Source organism: Sus scrofa, chromosome 7, assembly GCF_054392235.1.
Source record: "Sus scrofa isolate SSC_HxYL_T2T_F1_AM1 chromosome 7, Sscrofa_HxYL_maternal_Yorkshire_Landrace_v2.0, whole genome shotgun sequence".
In the NCBI taxonomy this organism is placed as follows: domain Eukaryota; kingdom Metazoa; phylum Chordata; class Mammalia; order Artiodactyla; family Suidae; genus Sus; species Sus scrofa.
Window position 1 is genome coordinate 18,248,425 of NC_139389.1, and position 24,101 is coordinate 18,272,525.

The following is a 24,101-nucleotide window of genomic DNA, read 5'->3' on the forward strand; positions in this document are numbered from 1 at the left end:
GCCCTACAGAGCATGACTTAGGACAAGCTTTCACATCTCTCTCTATTTCTACTCCAGAACAATTTACAGCCTTGCTCACAAGGCTTTTGCCGAATTTTACAAGGTCAAAAATGATGTGATGGAGGAAAAGAGCTTGAGAGAAATAGAAAGAGTAAAACATGTTTTATTCAAAGGGTGGCTTCCTTTGAGGAAAGCATTCTTCCTTTTAGGGTCACCTTTAATCTTGAAGTTTAAGGAGTCTTGAGGCTTAGAGTGAAAACTTTGCTCATCTTTTCAGCTCTCCCCTGTGGGCTAAGGACTCTTAGGCTGGTTTTAATGCTTTTTACCAATTCAGGAATACTCAGACTCCTCCTAATAGCCACTCACCCTGCAGGCTGGCTGTCCATGGGAACAGGTCTGTATGTCAGCAGATTGTATGATTCAGTCGGGTTACTTACATAAGATCTTTTTCACATTCTGAGATAATACTGATGAATAATTATTGCCTCTATCAAAACAAAACAAAACAAAACAAAACAAAACACAGAGACCTTGCCCTTTTCTTCTATAGGCTTCTTTAAAACTGGCTTAAGGAAAGAGGGGTGTCTTCAGTCTGTGCTCTGTATCTCTCTCTAGGGGAAGGGAAATTACTCATCCTAACTTCTCCCAGCAGTTGTCCAATGTGCTCTAACACTGAGCTGGCATCTGAGGAGTGAAAGGACTCCGGAAAGATAAAACGTGATGGTTTGCTTTAATCTGCTGCTTTACTTTCTCAGGTCAGGTGATTCAGGCATTCTTGAGTAATTTAATTCCAATATCAACTCTTGTCCTCCTATTTTTTTCATCACCTTACTTATTCCAAGAACCCTCAGCCATCTACTCTTCCTGTTGATACTGTGAGCAATTATTACCTGCTCAGTTCTTATCTCACTTTGTATTTATTTACTCCCAGATTCACAGGTAGGGACCACTATTTCCTCTACTCAGAAGAGACTGAGGCTAGAAGGGTAGGTAATTTGCCCAGGGCCCCACAGGCTATTTTACAGTAGTCAGGCTGCAAGTCTATCTTTGACCAACTGTAATACAGCAGGGCTACAAAAAATCAAATTAGCAAGCACTTAGAGGACATTTGCAACATTTAAGACAATGTGTTAGATGGAAAAGAAAAAGAGAGAGAGAGGTCCTGTCCTCAAAAATTTTGCCCTCAAAATTCTTTCAGGGCTTCAAGGCATTTGTCAAAACCTAGTGTCTCTTTTCATAGATATGAAAAACTAGATAGTCCCTACCCTCAAAATACTAGATTCAAGAGAGAGAGAGGACAGAAATAAAGCCTCAAATAGCATTATAAGAATTAATAAAACATTGGAGGGGGCAATAAAAATATCCTCCAAATCACAGAGCAGTTCTGATGCAATGCTGATGAATGGCATGCCCAATTTATGTGCTGTCAATTAAGGGGAATAATTTAGGATCTGAGAGCAGATATAAAAAGAGCAAGGGCAGCACCGTTTTCTTGTGTTGAAGGGTTCACATTACTCTGGCTTTTTTTTCATAGAAATATTTAAATGTGTTGTATCTTCTTTGACTATCTGGGTGTATAGGTCTCCCTCAAACACTTAAGAGCTAAGCTCTGAGTGAATAGCTTGCTAACTGAATTTCCAATAATGCCGGCATCTTATTGTCTTGCATAGTGACTCCTTGGCCAGCCAGCTTGTTTGTAGAAACCTCAAGTTTTAGAATTGATTGTCAAAGGTAGTTAACACTAGAGATTATGAAAATATAGTAATAATGTTCATATTTGTTGTCACAAGGTATAATTCCAAGGATTTCACATGTTTTAATCTGTTGTAAGTCTCATGAGAACCCTGAGATACAGAACTCTGGTAGAGCTACTAGACATTCACCAAAGCCTGGTTTCTTGTCTTCTGACCCGTAGTCTTGTAGACTTGTAGTCTGTCTTGCAGTTAACTATCACTTTGTGACTGTATCACTATAATGTGAACTGGAAATTTTCCATTTCCAGTCTGGGAACATGTATGCCTTCCACACAATCTTTCATGCTCTTTTCTACTTCCAGTTGGCTGAAATGGTGATGCTCCCTCCCTTTTCCCCAACATACACATGTGCGCACGTATGCGCGCACACACACACACACACACACACACACTCTCACTATGGTGTCTTTGGGATTTACATACTAAAGATAACACTGCAGAATAAAAGGAGCCCACTTGCAGAAGAGCCACCCAACCAGGGATATACATTAGACTGTTCTGGGAACAAGATATACTTATACATTAGACTGTTCTGGGAACAAGATATACTATTTCAATGATTAGGCCACTGACATTTGGGATTTACCCATTACGGCATCAAGCCTACCATAAGACATATGTTACTGTTTCTCCCATTTTACTGCTGAGGAACTGAGGTTCACAGAGCTTAGGTAACTTGCCTGGGAACTTTTGAGGAACCAAGATTTTAAACCAGGAGATCTGATTCCAGAGCCCAAGCATTTATCCAGTGTACTAAGTAGGAACTTACCTCATTCCTTTCTTCTTAGATGCGATATGAGGTACACTCTGGTTAAAACTAAGTCATTAATGATTCTGTGCAAAATATTCACTACTATATTCTTTAATGTAAGCAAGCTCTTTGAGCCAAGTAGAATTTTAAGCAGCAGCTAGGAGTTTTAAAAAGATGTGAATCTTCCTTTGTTTTCATAGAGCCTCATGCTTATTGTTTTCTGCTGGTTTTAAGTTTGGGAGCATAGTCAGTCTTACCAGTTAATGGTTGGACTTGGGGTAAGGAAAGGTAGATGCAAAGTTACTGTTGCCCATGAGGTATCAGCTCTGCTGTTGGCAAGGCCGTGCGCATTTTGTGAATTAGAACACTTAGAAAGGAATCAAGAAAAGAAGAAAACAAACAAAAACAAAATTCAATACAGCATTTATCCTCTTTCTGACCTTTCACATTTTGAAGGGAATACTAATCAATTAAAAAATATGTTAGAGTAGGTTTCTAAATTTCTATAATAAAATTAATGTAGATGGGATTACAAGTCAAGAGTGTATAACTAGAGAGTACTTGGGTCAAGATATTAACACAGATTTATAGTTCCAAACTTCTTAGATTTGGCTGGGGAAGACTGTCAAGCTCTCTGTCAGCATAAGGCCACTCCTTCATACCTCTCCTCTCCTGGGCTACCTCTATCTTTGCTGTTTCCTCCCCTCCCCCAATAATATTTTCCTCCCATATTATACAAGTTCCTGGATGGCTGGGGAACAGCTTTTCTTCATATTTTTATCCCTTACAATGTCTAGTGTGGTGTTTGCTCAGACTAAGCTATTCAATAAACATCTCCTAAATCAATGCATATCTTAATGGTCTCTAATGTGAAATGGGATTTAATTTAACGCTTGACTAGCTCACCATATATAGCACAGAGAGTTATAATATCTTAGGAATCAATTTTGGTAAGCTAAATATTAGCCATTGCTTTCAAATAGCTGACTTGATGCCTACATGTTCATTTTAAGGCCGTAAAGCACACTGATTATTCATGGTGTGGAAATGAAAATATAACCGTTAGGATTTTAACTGTTAGGGATTCAAATTAGCACAGAGTAAAAGGAAACATTGGGGCACCATCTCTGGGAGTAAAAATTAATGTAAAAAGACATACAAAATTTGAGCACATGAAAAAACTGGTGAAATCTGAGTAACAGCTGGAGAGCAGTTAATTTTGCCGTGCCTGTCAACTTCTGGAGTTGATAATTCATTTTACATATCACCATTGGGTAATAGGCACGAAGGACTTCTCTGCAAAATGTCTGCAACTTCTTGTGACTCTCTAATCACTTCAAAATAAAAAGTTTAAAGAAGTAGTGTATAACTATTTAGTGATAGAAGAGGCTATAAGAAATTATGTCTACCCTTTTAATTTTCAATACTCATTTTGTGGTTAACAAAAAATATTTGGGAAGTTTTTGCATTGAGAACCACCCTTTAGATTTCTGGCTAATTCAGTCTTATCTAGCCCTTCTATTAAGAAATATTGAGTGACATACATTATGATAAGATATATTTTGGTAATAAGTACTTTTTGTTTTCAGCTGCTAAGTATGGTATCTATGTAGGAATAATTCATATGTTCAGGTTGTATGCAAACTATGTTAATTTTATAGCCTTCAAACTCGTTTGATACTGGATCATTTGATATTGCTTTTATCTGATGGCAGCATTTATTGCTTTGTTTTAAATATGCCCTTACTGATTAAGGCACTGGAGATTTTTGCCATCTCAATATTAATGATATAATTTTATGTTTCAACAATTCATTGAAATCATATTATATAAAGAGGCTAAACTGATCAAATAAAATCCATTTCATACACACATTACATACACACAAATACAAACATACATGCACACAAATATAATACTCCATGAATTTAGATGCATCCAATTAGAAAAAGCAACTTCTAATTGTTTCTAATATTCTCAAGTAGGCTATTCCTTCATGTTGCTTAGAGTTTATTTTCTTGAGACTTATCCTCAACATGTTCTCTTAAAAAACAAACAAACAAATGAAAACTTTGGTGACATTTTCAGGACAATATTAAATAGAATGCCTTTCTGTAACCAGATTTTAAAGATGGAAGAGACTCCATAAATAATAAAATCTGACTGGTTCATTTTAAAGAATAAGAAACTGAGGGTCAGCCATGCCACTGGTTAGTGGCACAGTCTGGATTAGAAAACGGTTGTCTGATTTTCAGAATAGTGTACATTTTAGGGTCTGACTTTATTACATGAGAGAATGTGGAAAATTCAAAATTTTAGGGGTTAAAAATTCCACTTAGGTAATTTTTTCACATTTTTTCCAGATATGTTAAGTGCTCTGCTGTTGATAGCAGAGATATTTATTAATACTCATCCATATCATAGCCTTCTCCCTATTTATCAGACTATAGAAAAAAAGAAAGAAAAATACCTAGTAATTGCTTAGTCTGGGACCGTAGTGAAAGGAAGAAATGGGCTTAATAAAGTTCCCCTTGTGGTTCAGCAGGTTAAGAACCCAACTAGCATCCTTGAGGATGTGGGTACAATCCCTGGCCTCGCTCAGTGGGTGAAGGATCTGGCGTTGCTGTGAGCTGTCATGTAGGTCACAGATCCCATGGTTCGGGATCCCACATTGCTGTGGCTGTGGTGTAGGCGAGAACGAGAGAGAGAGAGAGAGAGACAGAGAGAGAGAGACAGAGAGAGAGAGAGAGAGAGAGACAGAGAGAGAGAGAGAGAGACAGAGAGAGAGAGAAAAAGAAAGATGCTTGAGAAAAAAATACATCAACATTCTTTTCCCTCCAGTGTCATTGTTCTGTCTTGATGTGAAGAATTACACTGCCAAAAAGAATCTCCATGTTATCATCAGTCTGGAAAACTGCATGTGTTGGCATTCTGTGATTGGTGAGATATCCTACTGTTTTTATGCTTCAAAATTATTTGCCATGTTGTTTAATTACCTAGTTAGTCTTTTTGTTTTTCTTTCTTGATGCCATTTCATACACTATAATCACTTTTGGAAAAGCAGAGTTACAATCTTTTTTAGTTTCTACAGACACTATTGTGCTGATCTTTGTTTTGTGAGCACTATACTGAATTTCTGGTACAGAGAGAGGAAGATGGAATGTGGATTGGGAGAGAGGGATATATTGATTGAATCTTAAAAAGGCTTCTCTTGCCCACCCCCTTCACTCATTCCACCACCACGGATGATCTCATCAGGCTTTACCTTTCCTCTTTCCATGTTTTCCCTGTTCTTGTTTCCATTGATGTCTATGATCATTAACCAATATGGAGAAGTTAAGGAGATGAGTGGTCATTGAGAATATCAGAAAAACATGTAAGAAACTCTGAAATGGGTCAAAATTACTACTGGGTATCTTCAACAGAAAACTGTGTATTGTAGGTTTTGCACCTTTCACTCAGTTTGAACTATTTTCCAGCCCTCTTAAGTTGCAGGCAGCTCATAGTAATGCAAATAATTATTTTCTGTTTGCAAATGTATTCCACCTGGATCAGGACAATTGGTTTCCCTTTTCTTTATGGGAAAACCTTTGTATCTATTTGTAAGTTCATTTTGGCATTCCTGATGGATCTCTGTAAGTGGAGTCCATTGAATTTTCTTTTAAACTTGACTGGGTCTCTCATCAATTAAATAACTCCATCCAAAGCAGGATATTAGTTTTACTATACTCTTTTAAGTACATTCTTCTAAAAGTAGAGATTGTTGGTACACAAAATGAGACAGTATGCCTGTTTATCGGCTGTGATTCACTATAAATTAATAATCACCCTGTAATTAACCAGTGGGTATTTGGGAAGATTGGAAGCATGAAAGAGAAAAAGAGAGTGACAGAGAGATGGAAACACACACACACACACGCACACACACACACACACACAGAAAGAAAGAGTTGTTTTCAGATTCATATTATAGGCTACTTGTCAGGGTCAATGGAAATGCGGAACTTGGCTTTTAATTGCATGGATTTAGGAACATTATTTTCCAGTGCATCATAAGGATTTTGGAAATAGATTCATGTGAATTAATCACATTTAATTCCAGACTGGATCCTAAAATTAGAATTTTAAAATTTAATCCTAGGAGCTAAATGTGACAAAATAATCATCCTGGTTATCTGAAGAGCCCAAAATGTGCTATATGGTGAGCCTAGAATTTGAGTAAGAGACTATCTGGATAAGGCTAACATTATTTGACAAGTTATTATCTTCAGATATATTTTAGTCTAAGCAATACATGTCATCAAGGCTAAAATCTCTGAACAGCATCTCAAAACAGTTTTGAAAGGATACTGAAAAATTCTGGGTACAGAATCCTCTTTTTCTATCCTCCTTATCCTACACTATCATGCTTTATCATAAAAATGTCCTCATTATGTACAATTTCCTTTATTTTTTTTTATTAGCTATATTTTAGGTTGACATGATCTATTCAAGAAGGCAACCTTGGCCCGTCCTAAGATTTGGGAAGCATTTTAGTCTTATCTACAACATATTTTCAAAACATCTATTACCTAATTTTTGTTTTGATACCATTTACAACCAAGAATTAATCCAATTTTATACATTTTTTTGGACTGACTTTTGTTTGAGGGTAATCTTATCTGCTCTTTTCCCTGTAGAGAGGAATCATACTTCACTTGAATACTTGCACTTCCCAGCAATAGTCAGAAATAAGTACTTTTCATAAACTGAAAAAAGAGGTGGGAGCCTTAGTGATTACTTTCTCTTCTACACATTAAATCCCAGACCAGGACTTCACAAAGATGATTTCCAAGTCAAAACTAAAGAATGTATCTATGATGCACATAATAAAAGAGGGTGTATGACATCTGGCCTATTTGAAGATGAATTAATGTCACAATCCACCAAGTAATGAATGGAGTCATTGAATGAGCTTTCATTTGTCTTTGGATCTATAAAAACTCTAGGAAATGTCAAAGACATGAAATCTCAAGCAAGGATGAGAAGCTAGAAGCAGCTTAAATAGAGCCTATGTCCATTTTTGTTGGGAAAGATCTAATTTAATGAAAAGCAATTGTTTTGGTGTTTTCTGGTAGAGGATCACTTTATTGAAGGACAGTGGTATCATATGGGGGAATATGTATCCATATTCCATGGGGGAATATGTTAATATTTCTGGAATTTGCACATTGCTTACCAACTTAGCTGAAAGAAACATAAAAATGTTTATTGCATGAGTGTGAAAATTAGCTACATGATTATACACAGAAGATCTTTTTTTTTTTTTTTTTTTTTTTATTAAATTTTATTTTCCCACTGTACAGCAAGGGGGTCAGGTTATCCTTACATGTATACATTACAATTACAGTTTTTCCCCCCACCATTTCTTCTGTTGCAACATGAGTATCTAGACATAGTTCTCAATGCTATTCAGAGGGATCTCCTTGTAAATCTATTCTACGTTGTGACTGATAAGCCCAAGCTCCCGATCCCTCCCACTCCCTCCCCCTCCCATCAGGCAACCACAAGTCTCTTCTCCAAGTCCATGATTGATTTTCTTTTCTGAGGAGATGTTCATTTGTGCTGGATATTAGATTCCAGTTATAAGTGATGTCATATGGTATTTGTCTTTGTCTTTCTGGCTCATTTCACTCAGTATGAGATTCTCTAGTTCCATCCATGTTGCTGCAAATGGCATGATGTCATCCTTTTTAATGGCTGAGTAGTATTCCATCGTGTATATATACCACATCTTCCGAATCCAATCCTCTGTCGATGGACATTTGGATTGTTTCCATGTCCTGGCTATTGTGAATAGTGCTGCAATGAACATGCGGGTGCATGTGTCTCTTTTAAGTAGAGCTTTGTCCGGATAGATGCCCAAGAGTGGGATTGCAGGGTCATATGGAAGTTCTATGTATAGATTTCTAAGGTATCTCCAAACTGTTCTCCATAGTGGCTGTACCAGTTTACATTCCCACCAACAGTGCAGGAGGGTTCCCTTTTCTCCACAGCCCCTCCAGCACTTGTTATTTGTGGATTTATTAATGATGGCCATTCTGACTGGTGTGAGGTGGTATCTCATGGTAGGTTTGATTTGCATTTCTCTTATAATCAGCGATGTTGAGCATTTTTTCATGTGTTTGTTGGCCATCACACAGAAGATCTTAAATCATTTGGGAACATCACAAATATGTAAAGAATACATGTATATATGCTAAAAATCACACACAGTACATTATGATTTTTGCCTTGAGTCTTTTAAAGAAATTATATTTCTATTCGTAAGTACATGGTATTTAATACATATAGTAAAAAACAGATCACTCCTATTTTATCAGACATTTATCCTTTCTGGCTTTCAGCATTAATTCCTGAGGTTTAATGTCCTACCTGTTATTTATTTTCTTCCGACCCAAAGAACTGCTTTTGTTATAAATTGTCACTTGAGTAGATGGACACCATTTTCTTAGCTTTGTCTGCCTAAGACACTGTCATTTAAGAAGAGTTTCTTTGATTGATCTAAATATCTAAGCTGTTTTTTCACTTTCAGTATTTTAAAAATTAATTGTCTTTAATCAATTGTCTTTCTAAACTCCATTTGTTTTTCCTGAAGCATGATCAACAAACATTCATATTGTCATTTTTTAGTCTTTAATCCTTTACTTTGGCTGCTTTTAATATTTGTTTCTTATATTTGTTTTTCAGCAATTTGATCTGTTTCTGTTATCTCCTATGCTGTTTATTAAACTTATTGATATATGGGTTAATATTTTAAATGGTCTCAGTCACTATCTCTTTAAATATTTATGTCTCGTTCTTCTTTTGTTGTTTCCTTCTGGGACTCTAATGACACATATGATATACCGATATTTTTTCCAGAAATTGGATACTCTTTTTCCTTCTTTTTAATCCTTTTTCTTTTTTGGTTTCAGGTTGGGTATTTTCTTTTGATCTTTCTTCCTGTTTCTGTATCCTTTGCCATGTGCAGTCTCTGTTAAGCTCATAGACTTAATTCTTTATTTATCATATTTTATTTTTCATTTCTTTGGATTCTTTTTCATAATTTCCATGTCTTTACTAAACATATCACTCCTTTAGGCTATTGTTCACTTTTCCACTTTCATAGTTAATTTAACGTTCTGATAATTCCAAGATCTATTCCTTTTCTTATGCTCTTCCTATCAACTCTTTTTTTGAGTGTATGTCACCTCTTCATTCTTCTATATCTTTTGATTTTCAATCATTTGCTGAATGTTTTTAGGAAGATGCAGTAAATAATATCTATTTCCAGAAAGGACATACCCCTTCTCTGTCAGTTTACTACAGTAGGAACTGGGTCAATACACTTGGGTGTTGAAATCTGGGCTTTATTAAATTGTAAGTTTAATTCAACACTGGATTCAGATGTTTTAAGAGTAGGTTTGGCCTAGAGTTTAGGCCTCATTGAAGTTATAGAGAGCTGCTGTGTTGTTCCAAAGATGAGACTTTTTCTGCCTCAACTTCAGGGGCTCCTTCCTGTCTTGCAACCTGTGACCATTTTGGACAACTGAAAAATTTGTCCTCTACATCTACCTGCTGTGTTAAGAGTAGTGTCTCATGGCTCTTCTGAGACATCCTTGACTTTTTAAAGTCTACTGTAGTCATCCTATAATTTGTGAAGCTGGTATGGCCAAGGAGGTGGTATGTCTCAGCACCCTCTTTAGCTGAAAGTTCTAAGTACTTCCAAGACTTTCTTTAGCTTTCTTTCCTTGTTCCTCCTTATGGTGTACTGATTCCAGCACTAAGACTCATCTGGGTTTGAATTTACCGTGTCAGCTCACACATGACCACTAAAAGATTGATGTGTCACACTCTCTCCTTCTGAATCCCATCTATGGCACATTCTTTATTTCCACTCTGCTCCAGTATGCAATAAAAGCAGCTGAATATTTTCTCTGTGCTTCCTCTAGGAGTTTTATGGTTTCATATCTTACACTTAAGTCTTAATCTGCTTCAAGTTAATTTTTGTGAGTGGTATATGTATCCAATTTCATTTTTCTGTATGTGGTTATCAAGTTTTCTAACACCATTTAAGAGACTGTCTTTTCCCCAGTGAGAATTCTTGGTTCCTTTATTATATATTAGCCGACTGTATATGCAGCAGTTTATTTCTGGGCTCTAAGTTCTGTTCTATTGGTCTATATATATATATTTATATCAATACCATACCCTTTTGATTTACTAGAGCTTTGCAGTCAAGAAGTGTGATACTTCAAGGTTTGATCTGTCTCAAAATTGCTTTAACCATTTGGGGTCTTTTGTGGTTTCACAAAAATTTTAGGATTTTCTTTTCTGTTTTTGTGAAAAATGCTGCTAGACTTTTCATAGGGATGGCATAGAATCTGTAGATAGCTTTGGGTCATATGGACATTATAATTATATTTTTCTTCTGATATATGAGCATGAGATATATTTCCATTTATTTGTGTCTTGTTCAATTTCTTTTCTTGGAGCCTTGTACTTTTCAGTGTATGGATCTTTTACCTACTTGGTTAAATGTATTCTTGAGTGTTTTGTTGTTTCTGATGCTAATGTGAATGGCCTGTTTTCTTTATTTCATTTTCAGATATTTTGTTATTTATAGAAAGAAACACAACTGATTTCCATATGTTGATTTTTATATCCTTCAATTTACTGAATTAGTTGCTTGGTTTTATTTATTTATTTATTTATTTATTTATTTATTTATTTTCCCACTGTACAGCAAGGGGATCAAGTTATCCTTACATGTATACATTACAATTACATTTTTTTCCCCCACCATTTGTTCTGTTGCAACATGAGTATCTAGACAAAGTTCTCAATGCTACTCAGCAGGATCTCCTTGTAAATCTATTCTAAGTTGTGTCTGATAAGCCCAAGCTCCTGATTCCTCCCACTCTCTCCCCCTCCCGTCAGGCAGCCACAAGTCTTTTCTCCAAGTCCATGATTTTCTTTTCTGAGGAGATGTTCATTTGTGCTGGATATTAGATTCCAGTTATAAGTGATATCATATGGTATTTGTCTTTGTCTTTCTGGCTCATTTCACTCAGTATGAGATTCTCTAGTTCCATCCATGTTGCTGCAAATGGCATGATGTCATTCTTTTTTATGGCTGAGTAGTATTCCATTGTGTATATATACCACATCTTCCGAATCCAATCATCTGTGGATGGACATTTGGGTTGTTTCCTTGTCCTGGCTATTGTGATTAGTGCTGCAATGAACATGCGGGTGCACGTGTCTCTTTTAAGTAGAGTTTTGTCCGGATATATGCCCAAGAGTGGGATTGTGGGGTCATGTGGAAGTTCTATGTATAGATTTCTAAGGTATCTCCAAACTGTTCTCCATAGTGGCTGTACCAGTTTACATTCCCACCAACAGTGCAGGAGGGTTCCCTTTTCTCCACACTCCCTCCAGCACTTGTTATTTGTGGATTTATTAATGATGGCCATTCTGACTGGTGTGAGGTGGTATCTCATGGTAGTTTTGATTTGCATTTCTCTTATAATCAATGATGTTGAGCATTTTCTCATGTGTTTGCTGGCCATCTGTATATCTTCTTTGGAGAAATGTCTATTCAGGTCTTTTGCCCATTTTTCCCTTGGTTGTTGGCTTTTTTGCTGTTGGGTTTTATAAGTTGCTTATATATTCTAGAGATTAAGCCCTTGTTGGTTGCATCATTTGAAACTATTTTCTCCCATTCTGCAAGTTGTTTAGTTGCTTGGTTTTAAATCTCTTTTTTTTTTGGCTGAGTTTTTGGGATTTTCTATGTATAATACCGTATCATCTGCAAATAAATACTATTTTACTTTTTCCTTTCCAGTTTAGATTTCTTTTCTTTATGTACCTTGCTTGGTTACTCTAGTTAGGAATTCCAGTACTATATTAAATAGTGGTGAGAGTGAACATATCTGTCTTGTTCTGATTTTAGAGGAAAACCTTTCAGATTTGTACCACTGAGGATGGTGTTGCTGTGGACTTTTCATATATGTTCTTTATTGTGTCAAGCTATGTGTCATATATGTTCTTTATTGTGTCAAGCTATGTTCCTTCTATACCAAAGTTATTGAAAGTTATTATCATGAAAATATGTTGAATTATGTCAAATGCTCTTTCTGCATATATCCCAGTAAGTACACGATTTTCATCTTTCATTTTGTCAGTGTGCTACATCACATTTATTGATTCATGTATGTTGAATCATCCTTGTATTCCAGGAGTAAATTCCACTTGGTTATGGTGTAAAATAGTTTTAATAGGCTGTTGAATTAAGTTTGCTAATATTTTGTTGACAATTTTTGCATCTATATTCATCAGGCATACTGGACTTACCTCTTGGCAACAATTTTTCAGATACAATGCCCAAACAACAAAGGCACAAATATAACTGAGACTACATCAAACTAAAAAGTTTCTGCATAGCAAAAGAAACAATCAAAAAATTAAAAAGAAATATATAGAATAGTAGAAAATGTCAGATAAAGGGTTACTATCCAAAATATATAAAGAATTAATACAGGTTAATAATTTTTTAAAAAATCACAAATATCTCATTTTTAAAAATGAGCAGAGGAACTGAATATTTTTCCAAAGAAAATATGTAAAGAGCCAACAGGTCCATAAAAAGGTGCTCAACATCATGTTAGGTAAATGCAATTCAATCCCACGAGATATCACCTCATGCCTGTTAGACTGGCTCTCCTCAAAAAGATAAGAGGTTAAAAGTGCTGGCTGGGATGTGGGGAAAAGGGAACCATTATTTTGTACTGAAGAAAATATAAATTGGTATAGCCACTATGGAAAATAGTATGGAGGTTTGTCAAAAAATTAAAAGTAGAATTGTCATGATCCAGCAATCCCACTTTTAGGTATATAGTCAAAGAAAATGAAAACAGGATATGGAAAAGATGTCTGCACTCCCATACTTATTATAGCATTATTCACAAAAGCTGAGATATAAAAATGACCTGAATGTCTATCAATGAATGAATGGATAAGTAAGATGTGGTATATATGTGCAGTGGAATGTTATTCAGCCACAAGAAATAAGGAAATCCTGCCATTTGCAACAAGATGGTTGAACCTGGAGGTTATTATGCTGAGTGAAAGTCAGACAGAGAAAGTGAAATATTACATGATAGCACTTGTTGGTAGAATCTCAAAAAGCCAAACTCATGGAAGCAGAGAGTTAGAATGGTAGTTACCAGGGGTTGGGATGGAAACAGGGAGATGTTAATCAGACTGCAAACTTCCAGTTAGAAGTTGTGTAAGTTCTAAAGATGTAAAGCATAATATTGCCATTATAGATAACAAATCTATGTTACCACCACAGAAAAGAAATGGTTATTATGTGATGTGATGGAGTTGCTGGCTTACACTACATTGATAATCATATTGCCATATATGTGTATCAGATCAGCACATTGTATACCTTAAAGTTACACAATGTTATATATATATATATATATATATATATACACACATATATAAAAATCATATCAATAAATTTGGAAAGATTTTTTTTTAGTAAAAGACAATTTTTTTTCTCTTTTATAAAAGTCATCACTTTCTAGAATTTTGTTCTTTTGGACTTACATTGGTCTTATTCTCTCTGATATGTTTTAAAAGTATGCTTATGTAACCTATCTGGCTTGTTTGAATTATAAGGATGGGAACAATGATCTTTTTGAGATAGCACCATCTGAACCAGAAGAACCTATAATAATTTTTACGTCTTTTTAGCAACCTCTAGCACCTAAGATCAAGTGCTATAAAATGGGCACTAAATAAATGTTTGCTGAATAAATATGGATAAGAAAGCAAACAAATTTATCCTACATTGCACCAGAGTACAGTGGAACTAGGAACAAGAAATTAAGTTATAGAAAGGTAAATTTGGGGTCAATATAAAAATGCACTCTTTAGGAAATATAGCTAAGCTTACTTGTGAAGTAGTAAATTCCATGTTATTGCAAGTGTGTAAGTAAAAATTTTAAGGCATGAATAGAGGTATATGACCTGCTTGAATGCTTATCTTTCGATGATTAGTTAGAGCTTTATAATTTAATGATTCTCTATTATGCAGAAAGAGCAAGTTTTATACTTGTAAACCATATAAAAGGGGCTAAACATTTACACACACTACATATATGTACAAAAAAAATGTGGCTCCTAAATTTTTTTCAATACTGTTTTCTTTACAAGCTCTCATACTATAGGATAGCTGGGACAATAGCAAATAATAAAAATATTTAACCTGCCCAATCAATATGACCTTAATTTCCCAGGGATTTAATAGACTCTTGAATGGCTTTGTCTCTCTTGTTTAAATAGTCTATCTTCCAAACCCTCCAAATACCTGAAGATCCTCATGAAATCTGGATAAGAGCATTCAGGTTGGTCTTTGTCATCTTTCTCTCTCTGGTACCTTTGTCTTATGAGGTAACTACATCTCACCTGCAGAGGTGGGACTGATCTCAAGTGGCATTTGGGGCATTTTGTGGTATAAAGTGGAGACCACTATCCTGCCATTATTCTTACGTCATAAAGTCCCCCGGACTCTTGGGCTCTGAGTCTAACTCCACAGCTTTCTTCTGGTTTTACCATTCTTCCTAACCCTCTTCCAGGAGCCACCAGATGAGCCAGACATTCATTCTCTCATCCATTCCACTCATTCCCTCAGATAGTTCTTTTTGAAATGACTTCTGGCAAAGCTTGACTTAGGACCGTTGTGAACTATGCCATTACTAATGTCTCCCAACAGTTTGAGGTTTCTCCTAGAAGAAAAGTGAGGACCCCGTGTCTGATCCATCAGCTCTCAAACTCCACATATGGCTCCCTTCTACTCCTGTGAACTATGCCATTACTAATGTCTCCCCCAGTTTGAGGTTTCTCCTAGAAGAAAAGTGAGGACCCCGTGTCTGATCCATCAGCTCTCAAACTCCACATATGGCTCCCTTCTACTCCTCCTGGGCAGAAGGAATGGCTTTCTGTCATGTGAGAAATTATTTTGTTGCAGTGGCAGCCTCTGAGCACATGACCAGGCAGGTTACACTCAAGTTGTATAACAGGCAAGCCACAGGACAAGTTAAAATAAGTGATTCACATGGTTTATTTAATTTGGAACACAAAATGAGACCCACAGGGGATAATGAAACCTAGTTAACCCACACTACCTGAATTCCAGGTTATGCAATAATGTTGTTGTGTTCAATCTCGTTCTCAGCTATATAAAACTTCCACAGTGATGGCTGTGCTTCTGAGGACCAGAATGGAGATTTCACAAGGGATCCTAACAGATGGAAGGCACTGGGGCCAACATAAAAACTTGCTCTATCAGCAACAGATCTCAGGGGTAGATACGCCTAGTCAGATCCCATCCTGTAGTTTGCCAATGACCTGCTAAGCTGCCATGGCTTTTTATTTGCGTGTCTCAAAAAGGGGACACGTAAAAGTCAGTATAGAGTGTCACCAATAGGTTCTGAACTAAGACTTCACTCATGTTCAGTACTTCATGAATCTGATGTATATTTAGCACATCAACACTTAGTTTGTCTTTCCATCTCTTTCTTTACACACATGCCTATATTCTACTTTCTTCATATTTGTCTGACATAAGCAAAAATATATAACTTAAAGGAAAATTTATCTATTTAGTATTTTAAAACATAATCCTGATGAATTTTCACATATTAAGTATCAGTATCTGTTGTCAGAAACAATCAACTTATTGATATTTATCATAAGCCTTCTCAGTATCTGACATTAGACTGGGTATGTAAAATGCAACTGTGAACCATAGTGTTTTTTTAGCTCTTATTTTATGACCTTTAAACAGTGCTAATACTTGTACAAATGTTCCCCAGTTACATAGATGCTCCACTTAATTTAACCAATAACCTTAAACTTTCTAAATATCACAACCTGCACTTAAAGGGATATTAGGCATGGTATTATCCCTCAAGGTCTTACAAAATAGCATATTTATCCCTTCATTCATCTAATCTGAAGAATGTAATCAGCCACTGCATATATTGTGCTTTTTAAAAAAATCTTTATTTGATTTCTGAATGGATTCTTAGGTGAGGCAGTATTGGAGGGGTAGGGATCTGGGATATTCAAATACAAGGGCCAACTCTTAGATTTTTTTTGAAACATGCAAAATCTTAGCACAGCATGGATAATACACCCATAGGAATGTGTAATAAATAGTCACTTCTAACTAACAAGTTCTTTTTAATTATATGTGCAAATTTGGAAAAGGAGAAGATGGTACCTAGGAAGTTGATCAATTTATTTGGAAAAAAAAAAAAGAAAAAAAGAAAGGAAAGAAAGAAAAAGAATACCTATCTGGGTTAACACATTTAGCCAGCTGGAATGCATAAAATAATAGAAATGGCTATATCCCAAGATAGAAAACACCTGATTAATTTACCGAGCCATAATATTCGACTATCTGCCACATGGGCAAATTTGGATATATTCTTAGCCTCTGTTTCCAGGCTATAATGCTGATTTTCCTGCTTCTTGTTTTACACGCTATATTTCATAGCAAGCCACAATTTTCCATTTATAGATTGTTTCTTGAAGTTCAGTGGTTGTAAGTCTCCTAACAATATATATTGTGAAGTCTTAATCTTTTCAAGTAAGTGGATTCAAACCACAGCACTCTTGTTCCAGCTATGTAGTTATCTTCTCTAACCTTCACCAATATGTTTGATGAAAACAGACCAATCACTTGGCTGTCTATTTTTCACTGTCCAGCCTTTGGATCTCTTGGTTTTGTTAGCTTTCAAAAGCTACCCTATTCCTTTTGGGGTCCCTGAAATGCCAGGTGATTAAGGAAGTCTACTGTGCTTGAAGACAACATAATCAAGATTTTACTGTGTGGTAGTGTAGACTCTGCTGCTGCATTTCTAAAGCTATTGAATTAGAAGTCTATTCTGTGTCTTATTCTTGTTTAATAACCTTAAACAGGGCTGTTCTGCAGTCACATAAACGATCTGCTGAATTACATTGACACCTTGCATTTTGCTAAATATCACAAACTGCTCTTAAAAGGGGCAAAAGTGATAGTAAGTAATGGACAGCTGTTTGATTTGCATGATGGTTATACATGCTGATGGGCAGAAAAGATAACCAGCCATTGACAAGTTAGACACATTCAGAGAATGTTATTTCACCTCCAAATGGTATCTTTTCCTAATGGTTTTTTGCTCCATAGACTTAAAACCCAATAGAGTATGGAACACAAAGTAATTTAGAAGCCAGTTAAACATAAAAATATTTTTAGGACTGTCTCAGTGAGATAACATATAGAAAAAATGCAGCATTTGATATGTATGCTCACTTTTGATAATTACGTGAAGTCATGTACAGTCCTACAGTAATCCCCAAATGAGACTGGGAGATATGGGACACAAGGTCTCTGTACATGTAAATCCTGTTTTAAGCCAGGGATACTGAGATTGCTTATATATGCCAGTAAAATCTCCACATGTAAGCAGAGGAAGCTCTTGGCTGCTCTAAAATGTAAATCCTCTCTTAAGAAAACAACTGACTTGAAGTGCTTTTGTATCTCTGGATCATGCTGTCAGGATTTTAGTGTTCTAATAACCCAATTCTAATGAGTTCTTATGATTTATTCAATAAGCACTAAAGGTCTCTTATATCATCGTTACCTTGATGGCTAATACAGTAGGATAAGCATTCCAGTTAGTTATGCAATCCTACATAGAGGTATTATTTAGCTCTCATCTTTGAATAATCAAAAAGAAATCTTTTAATTGTAATTCTCTATTAAATAAATTGGTTGTCAAAATTATTTTTATTTCTTAGTCTGGAAGTCTCTGCTTAAAATTTGCCATAAAAATCTGTAAAGTATAATCTCTCTTCAGATAGATTTTAAAAAAGTCACTAACTATAAAAAATGGTCATGCAGATGAAGTAATAGTTATGGATTTCATTTTGTTCCAAGGAATTAAGTTAATACCTTTACTTCTACCTAAAAACCCGCCACCAGATTTATTATTAGAACAGTGCTTACATAGAGAGCTGTTTCTAATATTACATTTTATGTTCCATAGATAAGTTCCTCATTGACAGACAGGTAGGTGATTTCCACCCTTTGTAGTTTCAAACTGTATAACAATGCCCAAGTATTTAAAATTTTCTATTATTTCTTCCTTGATAAAACAGTTGAAATATATGGTATATAAACTGTATCTTAATAGGTTTTTAAGAAAGAAGGCAATAGGGGTTCCTGTTGTGGCAAAGTGGAAACAAATTTGACTAGGAACCATGATGTTGCAGGTTTGATCCCTGGCCTTGCTCAGTGGGTTAAGGGTCCAGCAATGCTGTGAGCTGTGGTGTAGGTCACAGATGTGGCTCAGACCTGGTGTTGCTGTTGCTGTGCCTGTGGTGTGTAGGTTGGCAGCTGTAGATCCAACACTACCCCTAGCCTGGGAACCTCCACATGCTGCAGGTGTGGCCCTAAAAATCAAAAAAAAAAAAAAAAAAAGAAAGAAAAAAGAAAAAAAAGGCAATAAACAAAAATTTGCTAAATTGAGGTTAATTGTGTTATTTCTGTATCTTTTATCAAGCTTTGAAATGCAAGACCTGTGAATAACTGACAATATTTTTTAACTTATCCCTATAATTCTATACATTTTTTGCTTTATATATTTTAAAGCTATTTATTTTGTCTACCCTAAAGACCATTTCATCTTAAAGTCTTATCTTTTCTGATATAAATACACTTCTGATTTTCTTTTGGCTAATGTTTTCCATATTTTTCTCCATATTTCCAATCATACCATGGTCTTATATTTTCAATTACACTATGGTCTTATATTTTTAAATGTTAATATTCAAATGTTAAAATATGTATCTATCATATATGATATGTGAACAGCAGGAAAACGCAAACCTGGCTAAAACAAGTTAAATTTTTAAAAATAGTCACATATATAATCATGTGATATTTCAAAAAGTAAACTTATTTTAAACCAGCTTTCTTTGTGTTTTTCTTCTCTCTCTCTCTCTTTTTTTTTTTTTTTTTTTTTTTAAAGGGCCACACCTGCAACATACGGAAGTTCTCAGGCTAGGAGTCATAGGAGTCAAATCAGAGCTGCAGCCACCAGCCACAGCCACTCAGGATCCAAGCCCTACACCACAGCTCATGGCAATGCTGGATATATACCCACGGAGCAAAGCCAGGGCTCGAAACCGCATCCCCATGGATACCAGTCGGGTTCATTACCACTGAGGCATGATGGGAATTTCTGTCTCCTCTTTTTTTAATCTCTCTTTTATCCAGATTTTTAAAATTGATCTCTTGCCTAGTTTGATTCCTTTTTCTCATTCTATACCATTAATATATCCAATCTATTTCTAGCCATTTATGATTTATTCTTGAAATTTTACTATAATTACTTAGCTATATATACTTATCAGAGTCTATAACTATCTAGTCATAAAATGTCCCATCCCACCATTCCCACCATGAAAAAAATACAGGGACATTTCAACACTTATAATTAACACTATCAATTTATATACCATTTTTATCTATTTAATTCTTCATTGGGGGCAATTCATTAAGCATTAATATATTGGCAGCTTAACATACATTCTACTCATTTATTTTTTCATCATTTCTTCTTGTATTTTATTCCTTATAGTTTAGGCCATTTTTTTTTTTATTGCAGTTAAAGTACTTTCTGAAAAACAGCTTTTGTAAAGGCATTTCAGTGGCAACCTGTCAGCTTTGGTCTCATCTTAAAACATTTTTATCTTGCTCTGTTTTGAAAGGCAATACTCAAAGTATTTCTATTTGTCAACATAAAGTCAATATTAAATTCACTAGTTTGTTATTCATTAATAGAATAGCTGTGGGATTTTCTCTGCTAACTGCTTATAACTTAGCTGTATTAAGCTTGTGTGCATCTTGAATATTAGTTGATTTCATAAAATTATTCCCTTGCCACAGAATATATATTTTGTAATACAGGGTGGTAATTTTGGAAGTCAGTTCTTATTTTGAAATAAAATTAGTAGTTTGACAGCCTAATAAGAATGTATACATAATGTCATATGTCCTGGGTTTCTGATGTTATAATATTTATCATTTTATCATCTTATTTAAGAAAATTAACTGACCAAGTGATACATAACACAAGTGGTATTTCTCTTGGAAAGAAAATTTTGAGCTAATTATAATCATAACTAAAGCCTTGAGATAGTTTCTCATTTAAACATAGTTTCATTCATTTCATTTTCCATTTATGCACTAAAACTCTGATAGTTCATGATAAAACTTTTAAGAATGACTTTGAGCCTGAAATGAATAATGAGTTACAAATGATAGAAGCAGGTATCTGCTAAGAATGACCAGTATGGTGTATCTTCCTTCCCTAAATTCCAAACCAATTGAGATTTTTCATAGAATTTTTTTTTTTCACTATCAGGTTTACTATTGATAAATGAAACTAAATTTTTTCACAACAGACTTGGAGTCAAAAGAATTTTTAAACTCTCCTTTTTGAGTCCTAATAAACATTCAGTCAGGCCAAACCAAGAAAACTTTGAATCAAATGAATGGTTTCTTTTGTAATTTTTCTGGGATAAATAAATGGCCCCTATCATTCTATCTCTCATTATACCAGAATGAGAGTATAAGACTGTAAGGGATTTTAGATATCCTGTAGTTTAAACTCCTCATTCTTTGGGAAGGAAACATAACTCCAGAATGGGTGGAAAAGACCATTCACTCTTTGTGAGTCAATAATAGAACCCATCTCTTTTACGACGCAAGCCTACTTTCCTGCTTTCCACTGCAACCAAAAGTCTTAGCTTATTGATGGATGAAAAATAGCTAATTTGCCATGTCGGTGAATTCCAGAATACTCATGTGAGATAATTTGCTACTATTATCCCATTTCTACATAAAGCAAATTGAGACACAGAAGTGTTAAATAAGTCCCTCAGTGCTATACAGTAGGCGGATGGCATGGCTGCAAAGCCATTAGTCAGACTTAGAAAATATCTCTTGCCCGTCAGCTAACACTGCTACTTTCTATAATACCTGATCAAACTGTGGGCTAATTTTGAAGAAAAATTCTTGGTTTTAAATTCAATGAGGATTGGGTGTTTCTTGAATTTTTCTTTTTCTGGTGTTTGTTGAATGAGTAAGAGTTAAAAATAAGCTGTAGGTCACCTTCTGTTTTGGAAAGGTCCTAGGAGAGAATTAAGTGGATGAAAGCAGAGATTTCATGTGGTTGGCTGGATAGAAAAAAATCCTAACCATTCTACACTACACCCTAGCTGGATTTGCGCCAGAAAATAATGACAGAAAACAAATAAGGTAAAAAGAAAACTCTCCACACAAAAGCCCAAGGGAGATTGATAGAAGAAAGAAATGTCTACGGGCGTCTGACTTTGAGAATCAGCTCCATTTGCCCCTTGAATCTAATCTGAGCCCAGCAGGGGAGTTTTCTTCATACTTGCTTCCAAGACACTAAGAGGAAACACTGCAAATTTTAGTGATTTTTAAAAATTACATTGAGTGCTGCTGGATTCTTATCAAAGAACATGTTAAAATATATTGGAATCTAAAAGGTGATGAGTCTTAAGTCAATTTTCACTATATTTGCAAAAGCATACAGTAAAGTTCACTATGTTTTCATAAAGTACACCGAATTTTGGGTAAAACCAAGTGAATTCTACCATTATGTCTGCCAAGAAATATGAGGGTAGGCAAATTAGGGTATAGTAAAAGAAGGTATTTAGCTTAACCAGGGTATCAAACTAGAGACTGAATCAAATTCATCCAAAAAGATGCTTAATTTGGGAGTTCCCACTGTGGCACAGTGTAAAGGAACCCAACTAGTATCCATAAGGATGTGAGTTGATCCCTGACCTCGCTCAGTGGGTTAAGGATTCAGTGTTACCATGAGCTGTGGTATAGGTCACAGATGTGGCTCAGATCCCACATTGCTGTGGCTGTGGTATAGACCAGCAGCTGCAGCTCCAATTCAACCCCTAGTCTGCCACAGGTGCAGCCCTAAAAAGACACACACACACACAAAAAAAAAAAGGAAAAAGAAAAGAAAAAATAGATGCTTAATTTGTGTGGCATAGAGTTTATTAGATTAGATTTGATTTGTCCATATGTCAGCTTGACACTTTCCTTCACCTTGGGCACTAATGCTCCTGAAGTACTTTGTAGTTTCTGCTACTTCTGGCTCCTGGTGATATGTGGATTTCCCACCTTCTGCTTTGGTGTGGAATCTGTTCAAAAGGATAGGAGTAAAAACACTGAAACCTCATGAAACATCATCACAACACTGAATGAGGTAGATGAGATTGTAAGCTTTAATTCTGCTTTTGCTGTAACCATCTCCCCTGCCAAGAAATGTCTTGATGACATCCTGCACAAGCAGGCTTTGAATTGGGACATATGGCACACCCTCCCAAGCAGAATTAGGTTGGTCACAATGTCTAAGTCTAGATTTCAAGAAGGCTTGAGTATTTTTCTTGCTCTCTTGTACCTCTGTTATTACTGTGATAACCATACAACTGGGCTAATCACTAGTCTTAGGAAGAGGTAGCATACACATTAATATGTGCTATGAATGTGTTAAAAAAACATTCGCATGTTCTGGAGTTCCTGCTGTGGTGCAACAGGTTAGGGATCTGGCATTATCTCTGTGGTGGCTTGGACCACTGCTGTGGCACGGGTTTGATTCCCTAGCCCAGTGCCATGGGTTAAGATCTGGCATTGCAGCAGTTATGGCATAGGTTGCAGCTGTGGCTCAGATTCAGTCCCTGGCCTGGGACCTTCCATGTTCCATAGGTGCGGCCAAATAAATAAATAAATAAAATAATAATAATAAAATTAAAAAAACCCAAAACAAAAAAACATTCACACATGCAAATACACCAGAAGTCAAACATTATGGGTTAAATCCCTAACAGATCTCATGTTGCATATCAAATTGGAAATTTAAAGAGTGCTTTATGCTCAGTGTGCTTAGGTTTTGGAGATGAGAGTAGAGATACAGTGTTAATACATATTTTCACAGGAGTGTAGATTACTTCCATCCTTCTGGAAGACAACTTAGAATACAGTATCAAAAGCATTACAAAAATGCATAAGAATTTTCTACTTAACAATTCAACATGGAAGAATTTTTCCTAAAATAAGACTGTACGGACTCCAAGTACTCATATTTTCATCACAGCTTTGTTTGTAGTAGCAAAACATTAGAAACAGTAGTTAATTGAATTTAAATGACAACGTAAAATCATAATTGAATTCTATAAAATTATTAGGAATATTGTTACAGAAGTACATGTACTGACTCAAAGAAGTAAAGAAAGATGTAGTTTAATTGCAAGGGAAAGAAAGTTTTAAAAAAAATATCTAGAGTATTCTCTTGCCTTTGTGCAAAAATATTCAAATACATTTTATGTAAAAGAAGTCTGTCCAGAAAAATTTGAAGCAGGTGATACCAATTTTCTGATGTATGCTTCTCTGTACTTTGTAAGTT

General features: G+C 35.5%; 2 long non-coding RNA genes across 2 annotated transcripts in view; one reads left to right on the forward strand and one right to left on the reverse strand.

Moving 5' to 3' along the window:
• Positions 1 to 24,101, forward strand: part of LOC100512907 (uncharacterized) — a 1,315,914-nt gene that overhangs the window by 1,267,894 nt on the left and 23,919 nt on the right.
• Positions 1 to 24,101, reverse strand: part of LOC106504343 (uncharacterized) — a 796,860-nt gene that overhangs the window by 2,339 nt on the left and 770,420 nt on the right. The window lies entirely within an intron of this gene.